Consider the following 15,470-nt stretch of genomic DNA (forward strand, 5'->3'; position numbering starts at 1 on the left):
GCTGGATGAACACAGCAGGCCAAGCAGCATCATAGGAGCAGAGATTGGCCTGCTGTGTTCATCCAGCCCTGCACCTTGTTGTCTCGGATTCTCCAGCATCTGCAGTTCCTACTATCTCTGATTCAATATTGTAAGAATTGTTTTCTGCAAGATGTCCAATTATTTGTACTATTTGCCTAATCTCTGAAATTATACTCATGACAATATTATTTCTGATGCCATGTCTTCCTTGGGCGATTATATATTTTGCTTGCTTAAAATAATTTACAGTGATAGTAGTTCTGCTGTTCTACTAGAGAGTTCTCCCAATTTTTTTCAAGGAAAATGGGGCAATCTTATCTTTCAAGTATAAAATGGTCAATTCCTGCTTTTTGTTTTACATACATAGAATCCCTACAGTGTGGAAACAGGCCCTTCAGCCCAACACGTCCACACCGATGCTCAGTGCATCCCATCCAGACCCATCCCCCTAATCTACACATCCCAGAACACTACAGGCAATTTAGCATGGCCAATCCACCTAGCCTGCACATCTTTGGACTGTGGGAGGAAACCCACACAGACACAGGGGGAACGTGCAAACTCCACACAGACAGTTACCCGTGGGTAGAATTGAGCCCAAGTCCATTGTGCTGTGAGGCAGCAGTGCTAACCACTGCGCCACCTTGCCGCCACTGTTTTGTACAGCTACAATGCATGAGTCCTATTTGTAGCTTTAAAAAATGATTCCCACTTTATCCACACTTTTACTTAATGGGTCCAGTGCCTTATGATATAACGAATTGATTCCTACATTTATTTCAGCTTTTATGAAGGATCTTCTAATTTCCCTGTGGCCTGAACACTTTCTGTCTTTTGAACGAGGTCTGCTAAGGCTTTTAATCTACCCAACATTATCACTTTAATTAGTGGATTTGCATTACTCCCCCCCGCCGCCCCCCCGGATTCGAACCTCAAATTAATATTTCTTCTGTGGTCCTGAAGTTCTATTTCTGAAGCTGCGCCTCATGGTGCCTGCTTGTTACAGCACCAATGTTTGTCCAAATTGTAAGTAGTGTTTAAAATTTTCATTTTAAAGTGTCCGGATGATTGCACCATTTTAAAGATTCCCCTGGCTCTCCACAATTTTAAAGCTTTATTCACAAAGCCCCCAATGTCCGTTTGCTCAACTCTGAATCAGGCTCAGCATTTCTTCCATACACTACCATTTTTCTACACAGCCTGTGTTTACTTAGGAGTAAGAATTCTACTTCTTCAGGTAGTTTTTAACTCTTGTTTCACAGTGGGGTCTCTTATTAGGTCCAAAATGCTTTTGCCATTCACTGGTTATTCCTTCTCATTGAGGATTGTCATGAGGGTATCCTCCGTAGGGTTCTTAAAACTTCCATTCTGCCCTGCTGCTGAGTGGGCTGTATGAGAAGTTGACTTCAAGCTGAGTCTGAAGATTTCACACCATAGCTCACCATGTTGTATGAACAGTCAAATTGCATCCACACCACTGCATAGCATATTACATGGGAAAGCCAAGTCATAGAATCATAGCATTATATAGTGCAGCTTTGGCCTTTTGGCCCATCAAGTCTGTCTCACCATAAGTACCTACACTAGACCCACTTTCTCACACTAGATCCATAGCCTTGAATGTTATGACTCTTCAAGTGTTTAAGGTCAGTACAGTATATGAGGTGCTACTCATGGTCAACATTGCAGCTACCACCTTCATTCAGTGACAGAAACTACAGGGCCTCATTGGTCTCATGTGGTAGAGGAAAACCACTTGCTGGTCCATCTAGAAAAGTCTCATGACATCAACAAGATATTGCTTATTATATGTCAGCAACAAAGTTACAAGTTACATTCATCAATGTTGCAGAAACTTTGAGAAGGTCCAGATGTTGGGTCTCACATCTTCAACATCTCAACTGCCAATAGTCTATGTGACATTGCCACCTTGGGTGGTGCTTCTGGCAATGACCATCTCCAGCAAGAAATAAATTATTAATTTTACCCTTGACATTCGATGGCATTTCATTACTGAATTCCCTACTATCAACATCCTGGGAGTTACAATTGACCAGAAATTGGACTGGTCCAGCCAAATAACTACAATGATTCCGGAACAAGTCAGAGGTTAGGAATTCTGCAGCAAGTAACTCGCCTCCTGTCTCCCCAAGGTCTGCTCATCATTTACAAAGCACAAGTCAGGAACGTAATGGGATACTCCTCACTTGCCTGGATGAATGCCGCTCTGACGATATTCAAGAATCATCACCCATGTGGGACAAAGCAGACACTTGACTGGCACTTCCTCACCACCTTCAACATTCATTTCCTTCACCACCGAAGTAGTGGTAGCAGTTGTGTACCACCTATGAGGTGTACTCCAGTAACACACCAAAGGTCCTTTGATAGCATCTTGAAATCCATGATCTCTATAATCTGGAATGATAGCAGCAACGGATACATGGGAACACCTTCACCTGCAAGTTCCCCTCCAAACCACTCACCATCCTTACTTGGAAATATATCACCCTTCCTTCACTATCTCTGGGTCAAAATCCTAAAATCCCCTCCCTAAAGGCATTGTGGGTCTACCTATAGCACATGGACAGAAGGAAACTCACCACCATTTTCTCAAAGGCAACTAAGGAGGAGCAATAAATACCAGTACAGCCAATGCTGCCCACAACTCATGAGAAATATAATCAGGAGGCTGGCTGAGCCAATTGAGAGGACAATTACACTTGATCGTGTGAGTATACTCATCTATAGCTGGATGATATAACAGCAGTGGGTTTTCTTCCCTAAAGAACATTAGTGTCTGATCAATGGAGAAGGTAGCCTCTTCGTTATTTTGAATGGAGCAACAACTGGTTATTTTTCTTACAGAGAGAAAGAGAATTAGAAAAGTGAAAGAATGAAAAGTTAAAAGGTTATCAGACAGAGAGAAAAGAAGAAGAATTAGAGAGAGTTGACCTTGAATTTCGTTAGAATCTATGCTATGCCAACATAATTTCATCAGGACAAGTTCAGAAGCCTAATTACTTTTTTTTAAAACTTTCATCTCTGAGCAAGGTTACAGCAGATTACTTAATGCTAAAGTTGTGTTTATGATAACGATCAGATGACCAAAAGCACGAGCCTAATTAATTTGCAAAATAGTGAAGTTAAAATGAAATGTTAATCTGCATACCAATGTGAAATCCAAAATGAAAAGTGCTTATCTCATTTTCTCACCCTTTAGATTTACAAAGACTGCTTGAATCACCTGGGAATGGTAAGAAACTCTGAAACATTTTAAATATGAACAAAATAATAAGTAATTGTATAAAATGAGAATGTGCTAAATTTGGTAGATTTTAGATAGAGTGTAAATCCAGTTGAAGAAATATACATTTTAGAAGCTGAGACCCAACAGGATATCAATTCGGTTTGGGCAATAAATTAAAGTGAACAATATCTACTTGTCAGTTTGGACTGTAAAGTTATACCCACAGTGTCTGCTCTTTGCACTGTACAAAGACTTCATGAACCTTTTAAACATTGGCTTAAATTCTGCCTACAATTGTTCCAAAATTGCCTTCCGTTCACCAACCGCACCCACCCCCATTACTTTTTGAACTTGGCTCTAATCATCTTGCCTGCCTTTTGAACCATCCTTCATTTACCACACACCCACCACAACTTTTGCTTTCAGAACCTGCTGAGAGTCTGATCCCGACCTCCCAATTCCCTTCTTATATTACTCAATTCTGTGTGACACTTCCTGTAAATGATTTGGATGAAGGAGTGGAAGGGTGGATTAGCAAGTTCACGGATGATATGAAGGTGGGTCACATTGTGGACAGTGCGGAGGGCTGTTCTAGGTTACAAAGGGACATTGATAGGATGCAGAGCTGGGCTGAGAAGTGGCAGATGGAGTTTAACCCTGAAAAGTGTGAGGTGATTCATTTTGGAAGGACAAACTTGAAAGCAGAATACAGGGTTAACGGAAAGATTCTTGGCAGTGTGGAAGAGCAGAGGGATCTTGGGGTTCACGTTCACAGTTCCCTGAAAGTTGCCACCCAGGTGGATAGAGTTGTTAAGAAGGCTCATGGTGTGTTAGCTTTCATTAATAGAGGGATTGAGTTCAAGAGCCGTGAAGTTCTGCTCCAGCTATACAAAAGCCTGGTTTGGCCACATCTGGAGTATTGTGTCCAGTTCTGGTCGCCTCATTACAGGAAAGATGTGGAGGCGTTGGAAAAGGTGCAGAGGAGATTTACCAGGATGTTGCCTGGAATGGAGGGAAGGTCTTATTGAGGAAAGGTTGAGAGAGCTAGGGCTTTTCTCTTTAGCATGATGAAGGATGAGAAGTGACTTGATAGAGGTGTACAAAATGATCAGAGGTATAGATAAAGTAGACAGCCAGAGACTTTTTCCAAGGGTGGAGGTAGCTATTACGAGGGGACATAGTTTTAAAGTGAGTGGAGGTAGATATAGGGGAGACGTCAGAGGTAGGTTCTTTACTCAGAGAGTGGTAGGGGCGTGGAATGCATTGCCGGAGAGAGTAGTGGAGTCGGCCTCATTAGGGGCATTTAAGCGGCTATTAGATAGGCATATGGATGATAGCATAAGGTAGGGGTGGAGGTTAGATAGACCTTAGGATTAGGGTGAAAGTTTGGCACAACATCGTGGGCCGAAGGACCTATACTGTGCTGTACTGTTCTATGATCTATGTTCTATGACACTCCATAGTCAGTCACTTGGATCTGTTCCATGCAGCAGATATGAATTTTGTTCTACTTGTAGATGTAGAAATAATATCGAGCAAACAGAGGCTGCTTTAGATTTTCTGAAACTTCTTGTTATAAATGAGTAGCCATTTAGAATTATACTCTGGTATAACTGTATCTTTGGTGGTGTCTTTCTTTTCCCATTTGTTCATGAAATGTAGGCATTGTTGGGAAGAGTAATACATATTTCTGATCCATAATTCTCTTCGGGAAAGTGGGATCTTATGGCTCAGTGGTATTGTACCTAGCCCTGGAACAGAAGGTCATACCTGCCCCAGATGAGTGCCTTAACATGTCCAAACCGATTGATCAAAAATAACTACTTTCTCCGCGGTGACACTAAGTGGCAAACTCTATGCACAGTTCATCAATTTCCCTGAAACAGCTTGTTTCCTATCTGGAAACTGTAAGGGGTATGACTTCATCAAGTAATATTGTAAATGGAAAGGTTGGTTCAGGGGTTGGCTCTGTCATTTATGAGTCAGGTGGTGTTTTCCCAGATAACTATTCCTGCTATTTGTGGTATTTTCCACATCCAGCAGTATGTGGTACTGGATAAGGGTATTTTTAAGGTAGTTCACTGCTACCAATCCTCCTTTGTCTTTACGTGCCTTGCAACTATATAGTGATTACCGGTGGAGGTCTTTGCAAATGAGAATCTGATGTTAGGTAACAAGGTGCTTTGTTGCATGATAGCAATAAGTACAACTGCATTCTATCAGGTCTAATTCTTAGAACTCTCGAGCGCTGTAAAGAATACACCTGCTCCTTTCAAAAGCTATAGTGGAACTCTGTCTCTACATACAGGGTGTGTGTGACATTAGTAAATAAAAGGAAGTAGCATGAAAATCAATCCCTCCAGAACCGCTGACTTATACAACGACTCTCCGCAAGGTCTTGTCCACATAGTTAACGCATTATATCGCTAGATTACATTTATCACTTCACCCATCTCCCACAATGCTCTGGCTTTACAAATGTGGGAAGTCTAGATTTTTAGAAGTCTTTAAAGAACACATTCTCTTCTGTCTTGGAAAAATGGTAGGTCTTTTGCTTGAGGGCCGTTGGCTTTGGTTCTTATCTGTCAAAGGTTTCTCCACTGGCCAGAGAAGATTTAAAATTACTGCCAGGACCCCTGGTATCTCCTCTTTTGCCCTACCCATACATATCATCTGGGTCTGCAGATATATTCACTTTTACAGTTACTGAACCAGTTAATACTTCTTCTGTTTCTATGTTAATTACTTCTAATATTTCACAGTCCTCCATCAGGATATCAATACATGTGTTGTCATTTTCTATTGTCAATACTCGCGGACCATATTCATCAAGAACTGTTCTCGTGCCTTACTGTTCCACAAATAGGTTACCTCCTTGGTCCAAAATGGTTCCTATTCTTTCCAAGTAATTTTCTTGTTCTTGACATTATTTTTAAAAAACAACCCTTTGAACAACCAAGACTGTGCTACCATTCACCAGTGTTGTGTTGATGGATGACCAGACCAAAGATCTGCTAAGTTGGACAAGAACATATACCTTGAGCACTGACAACATTTCACAATCTTGGATGATTTATTAGTGTGTGACAAAAGACTGGCTACTCCAGTTTCTCTTCATGATGTCTTGGAAAAGATATATCGAGGCCACTTTAGATACCAGTAACACAATTGAAAACCTAGTCTAAAAATCCAAGATGCTACAAAATAGAGACTATCACTTCCAGATGGCAAACAACTTCTTGGTCTAGAAATCCAAGCTACTATAAGGCAGAAAGAAATTGTTTCAGTAGAGCAGGCATCTTCCATGATGGACCTCCATGAGATTAAATGTCTGGAGATCGTACCATGGAGAAACTCTCTGAGTTAGCAGAGATGTGTTCCTCTGCAAAGAACATCCAAGAAATAAAAGATTTTCCAGTGGAGAAACCTTTGACAGATAAGAACCAAAGCCACTGAGGCATATAATACGAAAGCAAAGAAGATATGTTGGAACTGTATAAAATGCTGGTTACACTACAACTGGAGATTTGCATGCAGTTCTGGTCACCAGATTATAGGATGGGTGTGAGTGCACGAGGGACGGCACAGAAGAGGTTTGCTCAAATGCTGCCAGGGCTGGAGGATCTTAACTATGAGGAAAGATTGGATAGGATGGGATTATTTTCTTTGGAGCAGTGAAGGTTGAGCAGGGAGCTGATGGAGACCTATAAGATTATGAGGGCCACAGATAAGATGGATAGGAAGGCATTTTTTTCATGAGTAAGAGAGGTTAGTAATCAAGGGGCATAGATTTAAGACAAGAGGTAAAAGGCTAAAAAGAAAGTTGAGGAGAAAGGTTTTCACAAATGTTTTCAAATGTGGTGGGAGTCTGGGGCTCACTTCATGAAAAGGTGGTTGTGTAAGAAAATTTTGCAACATATACGCAGTATTTAGTTATTCATTTGCATTGCCATAGCCTCCAGAGTTATTGGCTAAGAGGTGGAAAATGGGATCAGTGTAGTTAGATCTTTGATGTCTGGCACAGGCATGATGGGCTGAATGGCCTCCTTCAGTCCTGCAAATGTCTGAGTCTATAAATCTACTGTTTTATTCTTGTGGCCAATGCTTCTCCTTGGCCATATGAAGAATTTCTTTCACATCATCATAGGTAACCTCAACAGACTCTTTCTTATTTTTGGGTTCAGCAATGACTTTAGAGAGGCTGATGAAATCTTCTACTGAAGCTCCCTGACTAGTTGACCAATACTGTTTGTTTCTCAACCTGTTATTCTCTTAGACCATATGACCATATGAAATAGGAGCAGAATTGAGCCATTTGGCCTATCGAGTTTGCTCTGCCATTTAATCATGACTAATCCTCAACATTGACTCCAGACCCCATGAAGTCTCATGGCTTCGAGTTAAACATGGGCAAGGAAACCTCCTGCTGACTATCACATACCATCCTCCCTCAGCTGATGAATCAGTACTCCTCCATGTTGAACAGCACTGAGAGGAAGCACTGAGGATGGCAAGGGCACAAAATGTACTCTGGGTGGGGGATTTCAACGTCCACCACCAAGAGTGGCTCGGCAGCAGTACTACTGACCGAGCTGGTTAGGTCCTAAAGGAAATAGCTGCAAAACTGGGTCTGCGGCAGGTGGTGAGGGAACCAACAAGAGGGAAAAACATACCTGACCTCATCCTTACTAATCTGCCAGCTGCAGTTGTATCTATCAATGACAGTATCAGTAAGAGTGACCATTGCACAGTCCTTGTGGAGACAAAGTCCCGCCTTCACATTGAGAACAACCTCCATCGTGTTGTGTGGCATTATCACCGTGCTAAATGGGATAGACTTCGCGCAAATCTAGCAACTCAAGACTGGGCATCCATGAGGCGCTGTGGGCCATCAACAGCAGCAGAATTGTACTCCAGCACAATCTGTAACCTCGTGGCCCAGCATATCCCCCATGCAACCATTACCATCAAGCCAGGGGATCAACCCTGGTTCAATGAAGAGTGCAGGAGGGCATGCCTGAAGATGAGGTATCAACCTAGTGAAGCCATCAAACAGGACTACTTACACACCAAACAGCGAACAATAAGTGATAGACAGAGCTAAGTGATCCCACAACCAACAGGTCAGATCTAATTTCTGCAGTACTGCCACATCCAGTCGTGAATGGTGGTGGACAATTAAACAACTCACTGGAGGAGGAGGCTCCACAAATATCCCCATCCTCAATGATGGAAGAGCCCAGCACATCAGTGCAAAAGATAAGGCTGAAGCATTCGCAGCAATCTTCAGCCAGAAGTGCCGAGTGCATGATCCATCTCGGCCTCCTCCAGTGGTCCCCAGCATTACAGATACCAGTCTCAGCCAATTCGATGCAGTCCATGTGATATCAAGAAACGGTTGGAGACACTGGATACTGCAAAGGCTATGGGCCCTGACAACATTCCAGCAATAGTACTGAAGACTTGTGCTCCAGAACTTGCTACTCCATTAGCCAAGCTGTTCCGGTACAGTTACAACACTGGTATCTACCCGACAATGTGGAAAATTGCCCGGGTATGTCCTGTACACAAAAAGCAGGACAAATCCAACCTGGTCAATTACTGCCCCCTCAGTCTACTCTCGATCATCAGTAAAGTGATGTAAGGTGTCATCAACAGTGCTATCAAGCAGCACCTGCTCAGCAATAACCTGCTCAGTGACGACCAGTTTGTGTTCTGCCAGGGCCACTCACCTCCTGATCTCATTACAGCCTTGGTTCAAACATGGACAAAAGAGCTGAATTCCAGAGGTGAGGTAAGTGACAGCCCTTGATATCAAGGCTGTATTCGACCGAGTATGGCATCAAGGAGCCCTGGAAAAACCGAAATCAATGGGTCAATCCACAGCAGGAGGACTGCAGTGGTTCAAGAAGGCAGCTCACCACCACTTTCTCAAGGGCAGCTCAGGATGGGCAAGAAATGCTGGCCACCCAGCGACGCCCACATCCCACAAATGAATAGAAAAATGTTTCCATTATTTTCCAGTCTTTTTTTTCAAAGCTGTAAAACTCTATGACTGTGCTAAATTCTTCAATAAAACTGTAAATTGCATTACTGTAGTGATTTTCTGCTTGAAAATCTTTTATACTCTGTTTCTTTGTAATATTGTATCCCCAAACTGCTTTAGTGGGTCTCTCCGTTTCTCTGCTCCCTCTGAAAGCTGCAGTCAGTCTCCTTGTCTCCACTCATAGACATCAGTAGAATGAGTGGAACTAATATTAATGTATGATTATCATTAACTCCTTCAGAACCATCACCTTATACAATGTGTCAGATCATTTCAATGTGCATCAGGACTGAAGTATATAATTTTAGTTGATACTTCTGTGAAGTACGAGGAAGATGTTGGAGGTGGCGCTTTCTTTTAGATGAGGTAAGAAGAGAAAATACTCATATGGATATAAAGATCCCATGGCACTATTAAAGAACAGCAAAGTATTCTATAAGACCATAAGATTTAGGAGCAGACCTGGGCCATTCAGCCCATCGAGTATGCATCAGTATTCAAACATGGCTGATGTTTCTTAATCCCATTCTCCAGCCTTCTCTCTGTTACCCTTGATCCCTTTACCAATCAAAAACCTATCTATCTCTGTCTTAAATAGACTCATTGACTTGTCCTCCATAGCTGCTGTGGCAATGAGTTCCGCAGAATCACCACTCTGTGGTTGAAGAATTTCCTCCTCCTCTCAGTTCTAAAGTGTCATCCCTTCTGTTTATGGGACATAGTGGAGGGAAATTAACTGGAGGGAATTGACACAGAACAGGCATGGACTTGATGTTCTGAATGGTCTCCCTTTGAACTTTAGCTACTCTATGATAAATATTTCTGTGTTTATTTATATTCCTTCTATAACAAATATTTAGTTTCCAGCTTTAGGAATGGAAATGACTTATGTTTCTGAGACATTCTCATGTGTAGGACACAAATTTTGAGCAGTGAAGATTGTTGAAGGACAAGTTAAATGATGACATTGATCAGGCAACTAATTTCAGAAGATTATTGCTAGTTTCAATGACAAGAACAATTTGCTTTTCAGTAGCATTTTTAGCAGAGTGAAACATCTCAAAGCATTTTGCAGGAGCTGCATGTGTATAAATTACAAAAAGTGACCAAAAGCTTGATTAGAACAGTAGGTTTTAAAGGATGTCTTAAAAGAAGAAGAGAAGGCAGTGAAATGGAAACATCTGGTGAGGGAATTTCAGAGCGATGAGCCAGACAGTTGTAACCAATTTTAATGAATCAAGAGTTGCTTGGAGGGTTACAGATCTAGGGAAGTGAGGACATGGGAGAATTTGAAAGCAAGGTTGAGATTTCCTCCATCAATATGAAGAATAAAGACCTAACATCAGGAATAAAATGAGTATTACATTGGTCAATGCCAGAATATGAAGATTGTCAAGATCATAACCATGCAACTTAATGATTGCTTTTTTTGCAGATTTGCCTGAAGCAGACGAGTCAACAAGTGATGAAGACAATGGTAAGAAGCTAATTTTAATTCACAGAAACCAATGTAAAGTTCATTTAATCTGATGTATCTGTGTGATTAATCATTTAGATCAGATAGCATCAAATCTGGCCTATGTTGAATTAGTTGGTCCCAACTAAATTTGATGTCTGCATTGTCTCTGATTTATGTCAAATAGGTCTCCCACTCATGACCACTTTAGTTTTCTCCCCTAATTAATTCACAGGATGTGGCCATTGCAGGCTAGGCAAGTATTAGAAGTAAACCACATTGCTATGGGTCTGGAGTCACATGTAGGTCAGATCAGGTGAGGACAGCAGTTTCCTTTCCTGATGAAGATTAGGAGTGAATCAGATTTTTTTTTTCCTGACCAACCATAATGAAATTCCAAATTGATTTCCTTTTATTGAATTCAAATTTGAACCCATGTCCCCAGAACATTACCTAGGTCTCTGGATTAATAGCCCAGTGAAAATAACCACTAGGCCACAGTTACCTGTATGTTAATCTGGTAAAATAGGGATAGAAAGTGGACACATTACGTTAATGTATTCCATTGGGACAGACAGTGAGCATATTATGCTAATTTTGTCCAATAAGAGTGGCCAATGGTTCATTATGTAAATATGATCTAATAGAGATTAGCAATGGGCTGATTGTTAATATTGTCCAATAGGGATGGGCAGATAGCTCATTATATTAATATAGTACAATAAGAACGGGAAGTGACAGAATTACAAACCAAAACAGAAATTGCTGGAGAAAGCAGGGTCTGGCTGTATCTGTGGAGCGAAAGCAGAGTTCAGGTCCAGTGACACTTCTTCAAAACAGGAAATGAGCTTGGTGTTAAAACCCTCACTGGTTGAAAACCTGTTTAGGAGATCCCCCAGTTCTTGAAGACTGAACTATCAGCCTCTTCAAACCTTGCTGCCTGACCAATGATTTACCAAACTTTTGTACCCTCCCTAGTTGCGTAGTCATGACGAGGAGGTGCCGGCGTTAGGACAAAGTCAGAAGTCACATCACACCAGGTTATAGTCCAACAGGTTTATTTGAAATCACACAGGCACAGAATATATAGGTGGAGAGATAATGGCAAGGTAATTCCAGGTGATTAAGAGTCAACAGATAATTGCAAATAATGTGAGTGTCAACAGGCTGAATAATAAGTCTGTGCAGGTGACCAAAAGTGTCAAATGGTGTGAGTATAGTGTCAACAGCTGAATAACAGGTGAAAAGTTGACCTATGAACCGATTAATTAAGGCAGAGAGATAATTACAAAAAATCTAAAATAAGATGGTGCTAGAGATGAACTAAATAGCTGGAATAACATGAGTACGTATCAGAGTCACATGACAAGGGTCTGACCAAAATAACAAGTGATAAAAACGCTGTACGAATTGTTTTTGGTAAACAGGTCATTACAAGTAATCAAAGCGATGGTGTCAAAACAGAACCGTAAGGAAGATTTTACAAATACGGAACAGTATGGTGAGGTTACATGTAGTGCGACATGGACCCAAGATCACAGTTGAGGCCATCTTCCTGGGTATGGAACTTGGCTATCAGTTTCTGCTTGGTGATTCTGTGTTGTTGTATATCTCGAAGGCCACCTTGAGGACACTTACCCGAAGATCAGAGGCTGAATGTCCTTAACTGCTGAAGTGCTCCCTGACTGGGAGTGAACATTCCTGTCTGGCGATTGTTGCGTGATATCTGTTCATCCATTGCCGTAGCATCTGAGCGGTCTCACTAATATGCTATGCCACGGGGCATCCTTTCCCGCAGCAAATGAGGTAGGCAACATTGGCCAAGTCAATGAGTACCTACCATGTGGTGTTCTCACGTGTGATGGTAGTATCCATGTCGATGATCTGATTGCAGAGGCTGCTGTGGCAGGGTTGTGTGGTGTTGGGGTCACTGTTCTCCTGAAGGCTAGGTAGTTTGCTGCAAACAATGGTCTGTTTGAGGTTAGGCAGCTGTTTGAAGGTGAGTAGTGGAGACGTATGGATGGTCTTGGCGAGATGTTCATCATCATCAACGACAACTGAACAACCAGGAACACTACATTCAATTATCTGCTGAATGTCCAAAGAACACACCTGTCAACTCAATAGACTGATCAAGACCTTTGATCCAGACCTTCAGAGTATCTTATGCTCTCTTATCCCATGTGCTTTTCATATAGGAGACGTCTACTGCCTTCCAAAGCTTTACAAAGCCAAAACTCCCGGACATCCCATCATATCAGATAACAGGACCCTAAGTGAGAATCTCTCTGGCCATGTTGTGGACATCTTGAAAATCACTGTACAAGGAACGCCAAACTTCTGTCGTGACACCACAGATTTCCTACAGAAACTCAGGACCCACAGACTAGTCAAACCAGGAACATTCCTCGTCACAATGGACGTATTGGCACTCTACGCTGACATCCTCCATGACGACAGCATCACTGCGATAGCCTCGGTGCTCAAAACCGACAACTGCCAATTCCCGGAGGCCATCCTACAACTCATCTGCTTCATCCTTGACCACAACAATTTCATCTTCGACAGCCAGCTCTTCATCCAGACACACGGCACAGTCATGGGGACCAAATTTGCACCCGAATACACCAACATGATCATGCACAAGTTCAAGCAAGACTTCTTCACTGCACAGGACCTCCAACCAACACTATACACCAGATACATGGACGACATCTTCCTTTGGATTCACGGTGAAGAATCACTGAAACATCTACGCTTCAATATCAACAAATTTCAACCCACCATCAGACTCACAATGGACTACCTTTCAGAATCAGTTTCATTCTTGGACACATGGATTTCCATCCTCATGATGCTTCACTTCTGCAGCTTCCACCCAAAACACATTAAAGAAGCTATCCCCTATGGACAAGCCCTGCTCCAAACTACTCAGATGAAGAGGATTGCGACAGATACCTTCAGACACTGAAAGATGCCCTCATAAGAACAGGATACAACACTCAACTCATTGATCGCAATTTCTGACGTGCCATAGCAAAAAACTACAAGGACTTCCTCAGAAGACAGACATAGGACGTGACCAGGGTGGAGAAACTATGCCATGTTCTTTGCAGCCTTCAGCATGCCATTGATGATGATGAACATCTCGCCAAGATCATCCCTATGCCTCCACTTCTTGCCTTCAAACAGCCGCCTAACCTCAAACAGACCATCGTTCGTAGCAAACTACCCAGCATGTAGGAGAACAGCGACCACGGCACCACACAACTTCTTCAATAAGTGTTAAATCATCGACATGGACACTACTATCACATGTAGAAACACCACCCACCACATGTACAGTAGGTACTCGTGTGACTTGGCCAATGTTGTCTACCTCATACGCTGCAGGAAAGGATGCCCTGAGGCATGGTATCTTAGTGAGACCATGCAGACGCTATGACAATGAATGAATGGACACTGCACAACAATCGCCAGACAGGCATGTTCCCTCCCATTCGGGGAACACTTCAGTTGTCAAGGGCATTCAGCCTCTGATCTTCGGTAAGCATTCTCCAAAACGGCCTTCAAGATACATGGCAATGCAGAATCACTGAGCGGAAACTGATAGCTAAGTTCCTTACCCATGAAGACGGCCTCAACTGTGATCTTGGGTTCATGTTGTACTACGTGTAACCCTGCCATACAGTTCTGAGTTTGAATAATCTTCCTCACTGTCCTGTTTTGACACCATTACCTCGATTACTTGTTATTGTCTCTCTACCTTAATCAGTTTGTACAGTTTTTTATTACTTGTTACTTTGGTTAGACCCTTGTCATGTGACTCTGATACATACTCATGTTATTCCAGTCATTTGGTTTGTCTGTAGTACCATATAATTTTTGATTCTTTGCAGTTATCTCTCTGCCTTAATTAATCGGTTCATAGGTCATCCTTTCACTTGTTATTCAGCCTGTTAACACTCCACTCACACTATTTGCACTTATCTGTTGACTCTTAATCACCTGGAATTACCTTGTCATTATCTCTCCACCTATATATTCTGTTCCTATGCACTTCCCTCCACTTTGCCTGACGAAGAAGCAGCACTTCAAAAGCTTGTGATTTCAAATAAATCTGCTGGACTATATCCTCCTGGAACATGTAGTCTGGGAGATTCACAGCTTCCTATATTCCCTGCAGTGCCTGCTTTTTAACTTTATCAGTTTACTATCCATGCGAGCACTTTCCATTTAATTCAATGGGCTTTAATTTTATTAAGAAGTTTAGTAAGAGATACTTTATCAGCCATTGTTTCAAAGCACACATGCAGAATACAAAATAAGCCAAACATGAGTTTGATTAAGAGAAGGCACTTCATTAGCGGACATATTACTAATCCTGGAGTTCCCACATGGCACAGGAACTGCAGGCAAAGTTCTCAACTGCATTATCATTTTGTTAAAAAAAACACCCTTTTAGCTTTGACTTAAGATCATTTATGCATTTGCTGTTACCCCTTGATTAAAAAGATTCCACTCCTGCTTCCTTTTCTGTATCAAATTCCTATTGCCATACAAATTTGTCATTTATTCCCAACTGGATGAGAATCTGCCAACACTCATTCTTAATTGACCTCTGCTGGCAAGTGCTTGTGAGTGGACAAAGCCAAAACAGAGTTGTGATAGCTACCTTGGCCACAGAGTCTCCCAAA

This window comes from Rhincodon typus, chromosome 13, assembly GCF_021869965.1.
Source record: "Rhincodon typus isolate 14 chromosome 13, sRhiTyp1.1, whole genome shotgun sequence".
Lineage (NCBI taxonomy): Eukaryota > Metazoa > Chordata > Chondrichthyes > Orectolobiformes > Rhincodontidae > Rhincodon > Rhincodon typus.